The following is a 5,704-nucleotide window of genomic DNA, read 5'->3' on the forward strand; positions in this document are numbered from 1 at the left end:
CATGGTATATTATTAAAACGACCAAGTGATGAAATAGATTCCAGTCAATGTTCTTGAAATAGTCGATCATTTTGGTGTTCTGCTCATAGTTGAGGTCTCGTTTTAATTCAACTTTGTTGCCCAAACGTTTGAAGGTGTGCTCAAGTGCCTCAACATCATGCTCAGAGCCTATTCGATTATCGCCTAACTAAAGTGCCCTGTAATAAGTGTTGTATGTTACGCAAAGCAAATGTAAAATACAAGACCATGTTGTTGTTGAAACTAAACGTGAATGTATTCAAACTAAGTCTCTCTTCCCTGTGTTCCACCAGATGGCACTGGTGTTGATCTCCCTGTGTCAAGTTTCCTATCTATAGTTCTGTTAGTTTACCTGCGTCATTTACTTGTAATCTCTGGTTCGCTCTGTCTACATGTTTCGTATGGTAAAGTTACTCTTATTTCAATACAGCTAATTGGTAAACCTACTTGTCTTGTATTCTTATATTCAATATTAACTATCTGGTATGTACACTGTACACTGATTTTTGAATATGTTAAAGTCGGATGCAAAGAACCGAAAGGCCCCAGACCAATTTTGTGAGTGGCAGTATGAAGAAATGCCTGAGAACAAGTCTAAAAAAAGGGGACGTCCTCCTGGTGGAAGAAGAATTCATTCCAGTCCTGTCAACAGAGATCAAGCTGCTTCATCTTCTCAGTCAACCCAAGATACTCTTTCCCATCAAGCTTGTTCGTCTTCTCAGTCAACTAAAGATGAATTACCTGACAACAGATCTAAAAAGAAAGAGGACGTCCTCCTGGTAGTAAAAACAAGGTAATAAGACCTTATTGGAATTGGAATTGTGAGTTCATAACATGACATTTAGTTTTTTTGCAGAAAGACATCGGTTGTCAATTATCATCCAAAAGAATAAGAATGCATTCCAGTCCTCACAACAGGGATCAAGCTGCTTCGTCTCCTCAGTCAACCCAAGATACCCTTTCCAATCAAGTTTGTTCGTCTTCTCAGTCAACTCAAGATGAAGTTCTGCCACATTAATCCCATTCTGAACAGTACTCGTCAACTAGTGCTCCAACAAAGTAAGATATTTGGTAGCAGTAATACAAGTAATTCAATTTGTCATTTTCAATAGGGATCAAGCTGGTTTGTCTTCTCAGTCAACTCAAGATGAATCTCTGACCCATCAAGCTGGTTTGTCTTCTCAGTCATTTCAAGATGAATCTCTGACTCATCAAGCTGGTTTGTCTTCTCAGTCAACTCAAGATGAATCTCTGACCCATCAATCTGGTTCGTCTTCTCAGTCAACTCAAGATGAATCTCTGACACGTCAAGCCCATCCTCAACAGTACTCGTCAACTAGTGCTCCAATAAAGTAAGATATTTGGTAGCACTTCTTTTAGTAGTAACAGTAATATAATTTCCCATTTTCAATAGGGATCAAGCTGCTTCGTCTACTCAGTCTATTGGAGGACTAGAATACAATTCCATGCTCCGTTTACCTCTTTAAACATGGGATCATCAGTCGCCAGTTGAATGCCATGGTCAACCATTTCCACCAATTCGTTCTGGAAACTTTGAAACAGCGAGTACATCCATGGACCCTCGTGAACTCTATTTTGATCTGTGGGTTTCTTACAACGATAATGAAATGTGAATTTCTGCAATGGTGTTTCTTGAAAAACTTTCCAAAGTGCACTGTGCCAATTTTATTCTAAAAAAAATGTCGATGACCAAAGATTGGAACCAGACGACTGCAACTTCGATTGATTCATTTTAACTGCCCCTGTCCTATATTTTCGTCATATTTTTGTCACTGCATTTTAATTATAATACAAAAGAATTTTTTCCGTATTTGGCCGAGTTGCCCTATTTTTTAACATTCCAGTTTTGACCAAGGCCGAGTTGACCAGAAAATGATGTAAATATTTTGGATGACTTGGCCACAAAAAAAAACATAAAGAAGCTTCTGGCCGAGTTGCCTTGGCCGAGTTGGTTTTGGCTGAGATGTCTGGCAATCAAAGTGTTGTACGTGGCAAATATTTTATTATATTTATTAAGATCACAAGTAAGATATTTATATGATTTTATTTTTTGAAAAATGTACAACTTTCTCCACCCCTCGATGAACTCTCAACCGCCTAACACTTCACAATTTTTCATTTAAGGCATTTTGTATTTCACTATATATATTCGTTTGAATCTATTTTAAATGATCAGGAAATATATTTCAATCAGGTTGTTATGTGAAAGTGTTTGAACTTCACAATATTTATGGTTCATAAAAAGTTTGCAGTACGACAGTATTCGTACCTTTTGAGAACGTCACCGCAACTTCGAGAACCAAACGGTGATGAAGAAGACAAGAAATGGACGGGCTCGGATTACCTTTAGAGGAGACCATGGAAACAGACTGGCGACAAGAAATTGACTGACCAGAACTGGGATTAGAATGGACTTGAAATACGGATACTGTCACGTTCTAAATTTAAAAAAAAATGTCAAGCGATAAAAAATTCGCTTATTGTTGCAACAAAGGCAAAGACATTCTCCCTGATCGAAAGGAATGTCCCAAATTTCTTAAAAGTATTTTGACCAACAGTTATCCGCAAGCAGCGAACTTCACGAAGAAAATAGGAAACTACAATAGTGCAAATGATTTTGCCACGATGGGTGCCAACATTTCTCTTCCGCCAGGTTGTGGACCGCATTGCTTTCGTATCCATGGAATGGTGGACCACAGGACGAGCTCTTTTGGTCAAAATTCACAGAACCCAGGAAATTTTGATCTTTACTTTATGGATTCGGCTCAAGCAAAAACATTCAACTGTACAACGAGGGAAATGCAGGCTGCAAGCGATGGGTGATAATTAAGGACGGCGAAAAACCTAGCTCATGCTGGACAGAGGATGTCGACTTGTAGTTCTATCTTCCGAGTTAAAGAGTTTGTATCTCCAGTTTTGCACATATTCTTCTTGACTTGAGTATTCAGGCTTCATTAAGCAAGTAAGTGTCCCACTTCCCTTGGATAAATATTAAAGTGTCTGTATTTCAGAAGTTTCTCTTTGTTTTATGTTTTGATAGAATCATATTACAGCAGCCTGGAATTCGTGATCAGGATCAGGATCGAACTGCATGCACTTTTTGGCATTGGCAAATTGTTTCAGACAAAGGCTTTCAATAACACGTCACTCTTTCTGAATGAAATGGATGATATGACTGAATCAGCCACAATGGGCGATATTACTGATAGATTTTTGCTTAGCGCTTTTTACTCTCGCACAGCGATAGAGTTGTGCTTTTTTGCTGTCGAAAACCACAGTTTCTTCTCAATTGGAGTTAAGTATTGGAATTTACAACTTGACATGGAACATTTTTTCAAGCATAGAAGATAAAGGTTCGCGGTGGATCAACATCGATTTAATCCAAGAAGATTTCGGACGAATAAGAAAAGAAACACTGATTAAGTCTCTAGTTTTTTTCAAGAAAATGAATTAATGTGAGCAGGTAATGAAGTAATGAAAATTGATTATTTTAGTTTTATTTTCTAATCTTTTATGTTTATAATTGTTTAGGTTACATAAAAGGTCGTCGTGACTTTGTTCAAGTCCTTCGACAAGTTATATGATTGCTCAGAGTGTTTTATTCTTCATTTTTTCCCAATTACTGTGTAGGCTAAGAATAATATAACGATTATTAAAGAAATTAAACACGAGTTTCAACATTTCCAAATTATGATCATTATGAGTGGTTATAATTTTATAGTTGGAATTACTTGATATCTCATTCAATTATTAATAGTCAACGGTAATTCGGTAAGTTAAACTTAAAAAAACTTGTACTTGATAATTAATGTAAAAAAGCTCAGAGACGGTCGGAATGGTTTCGGAATTGAGCTTAAGTTAATCAAACAACAAAGAAAATGGAACCAGTAACGTCTACTCCATGTTTTGGCGTTTAGCACATAGTCTTTAATCATTCATTCAAAATGCAAGTTTTAATCGTCAGAGGTAAAGAACACATTAATTTAACCATAATGCCAGGAGTAAGTAAGTAATAGAGAACCAAGAAGTAGGTGTTAATTGATTTTCATTTAACTCCGTTATTATACTAAAAGCCCGGAATTTGCCCAGCAAGTCGTGCGGCACAATGTAATATAAACACGGGTTCATTATGGCCAACATGATGATGGGTGGAATCGTGGAAGCGGAGTAGAGAGCATTTTTTGCACCGAGCATCCCCTTTAAACTGACCTACAATTTTGATTAATTGAATTTCCTCTGGAAACTCCTCCAAGAGGCCTTCATAAACGTCTTCTTTATATCACACCAATGGGACCATAGGGACATGTATACCTGTAAGGAATTGAAAAGACTTTGCTTTCTTGAAAAAAACAGGGACTTGTGTGGAATGATAATAAACCTTCCTGAAGGTCATCTTTCCATTCCTTCTCTCTTCGTTTTTCGAGCCAATCAGAGCTCAGTAAAAGGATATTGGTCTTCTCTCTATCCCCACCTCCGTCAGATTTATTATTAAGTTTAAGAGTCGCAAAAATATTCTCATCAGTCCACTAAGAACATCTGTTGTAAAGTATTCCCTGCTTGAGAATTATAGCTGAACATTCTTTTATTAAATATTTTCGTCAATATGCCGCAAGTTCAAAATGCAAAGTCCCTTTCAGAAACCTGTATAGATTTTATTGGTGAGACGCAGGATAACTTTTGTAATAATATGCCATTGAGTGAACTTGAAGATGGAGTGCTTGAAGCCATTGAATCAGAGAAATGTGTAGTGAATCGCTTTGATGGATTGCGTAAGTTACTGAATGTTTCGCATGAATTAAAATTTAGTTTTTTACCGTTTAATAAATAAAAATTTTAGCATCCTTTTTGTTGGAGAAAATTGTCAAGATTATTACGGAGAAATTAATCGAAAAACCACCATGTCGATTAGAAATCAGCCCATTCTTTAGTGATCTTCTCACAACTTCTAATCTACGCACTTTGGATCTCGCACTAATCAAAAGAGACATTCATTCATGGACTCTGAAATCACGTATTTTTAATACTGTCACAGTTCGAAGCTCTGTAATAGCAACACAAATTTCTACATTTTTGGAGGGATTTTCTCCTTTGCACCAAAATTTTCGATATAAAAAAACCTGTCTTGGTAGGGAAGAGCCGAAGTCTAAGAAAATCTTTACTTTTATGCCCTAATGTTACTAAAGTTTTCCTTTTAATGATGAGAACTGAAGGACTGAAAGACGTGGATCTCATAAGTCTACTCTCTTTAGAAAAGCTTTGCGTATTTGTAATCAGAAATTTCGTAAAAAAAGAGAAGGCAATGAGGTTTTTTTTTATAAGGACCAGACTTTTGATGGAGGCATTGTTCCTCTTCTGCAGAAATTTGGAAGTTCCCTAGAGACACTGTGCATCAATAGATTCTTCCTTGAAGTCAATAGTATGGTCGTCATAGAAAGTTGTCCCAATCATCAAACTCTATGCCTTTTGAGTAATAGTTATAAGATGGTCAGTACTACCGACGAAGGACGAAATTGTTTCGAAATAGATCAGCCCATATTGAAGAAACTTGAGGTTCTGTGTTTAACCTCAGAGAACTATTGGATTGCTTTTCAAAATCTATTGACTTTATTGTCCTCCCCCTCACTTATTTATTTCCTTATTAAAAGATGTGACACCCTCAAAGACG

At 36.7% G+C, this 5,704-nt stretch overlaps 1 long non-coding RNA gene across 3 annotated transcripts; it reads left to right on the forward strand.

Annotated features, from left to right (window-relative positions):
• Positions 1-382: 382 nt before the first annotated feature.
• On the forward strand, positions 383-1,849 carry LOC124335758. Of its 3 annotated transcripts, none has more exons than XR_006916897.1 (5): positions 383-422; positions 540-811; positions 875-1,077; positions 1,131-1,370; positions 1,433-1,849. It is a non-coding gene; the product is annotated as an uncharacterized LOC124335758 (long non-coding RNA). The 3 variants fall into 3 exon arrangements; XR_006916896.1 differs by having other exon boundaries at positions 385-455; XR_006916895.1 differs by having other exon boundaries at positions 395-811.
• Positions 1,850-5,704: the final 3,855 nt, after the last annotated feature.

This window comes from Daphnia pulicaria, chromosome 4 (assembly GCF_021234035.1).
Source record: "Daphnia pulicaria isolate SC F1-1A chromosome 4, SC_F0-13Bv2, whole genome shotgun sequence".
Classification (NCBI taxonomy): Eukaryota; Metazoa; Arthropoda; class Branchiopoda; order Diplostraca; family Daphniidae; genus Daphnia; species Daphnia pulicaria.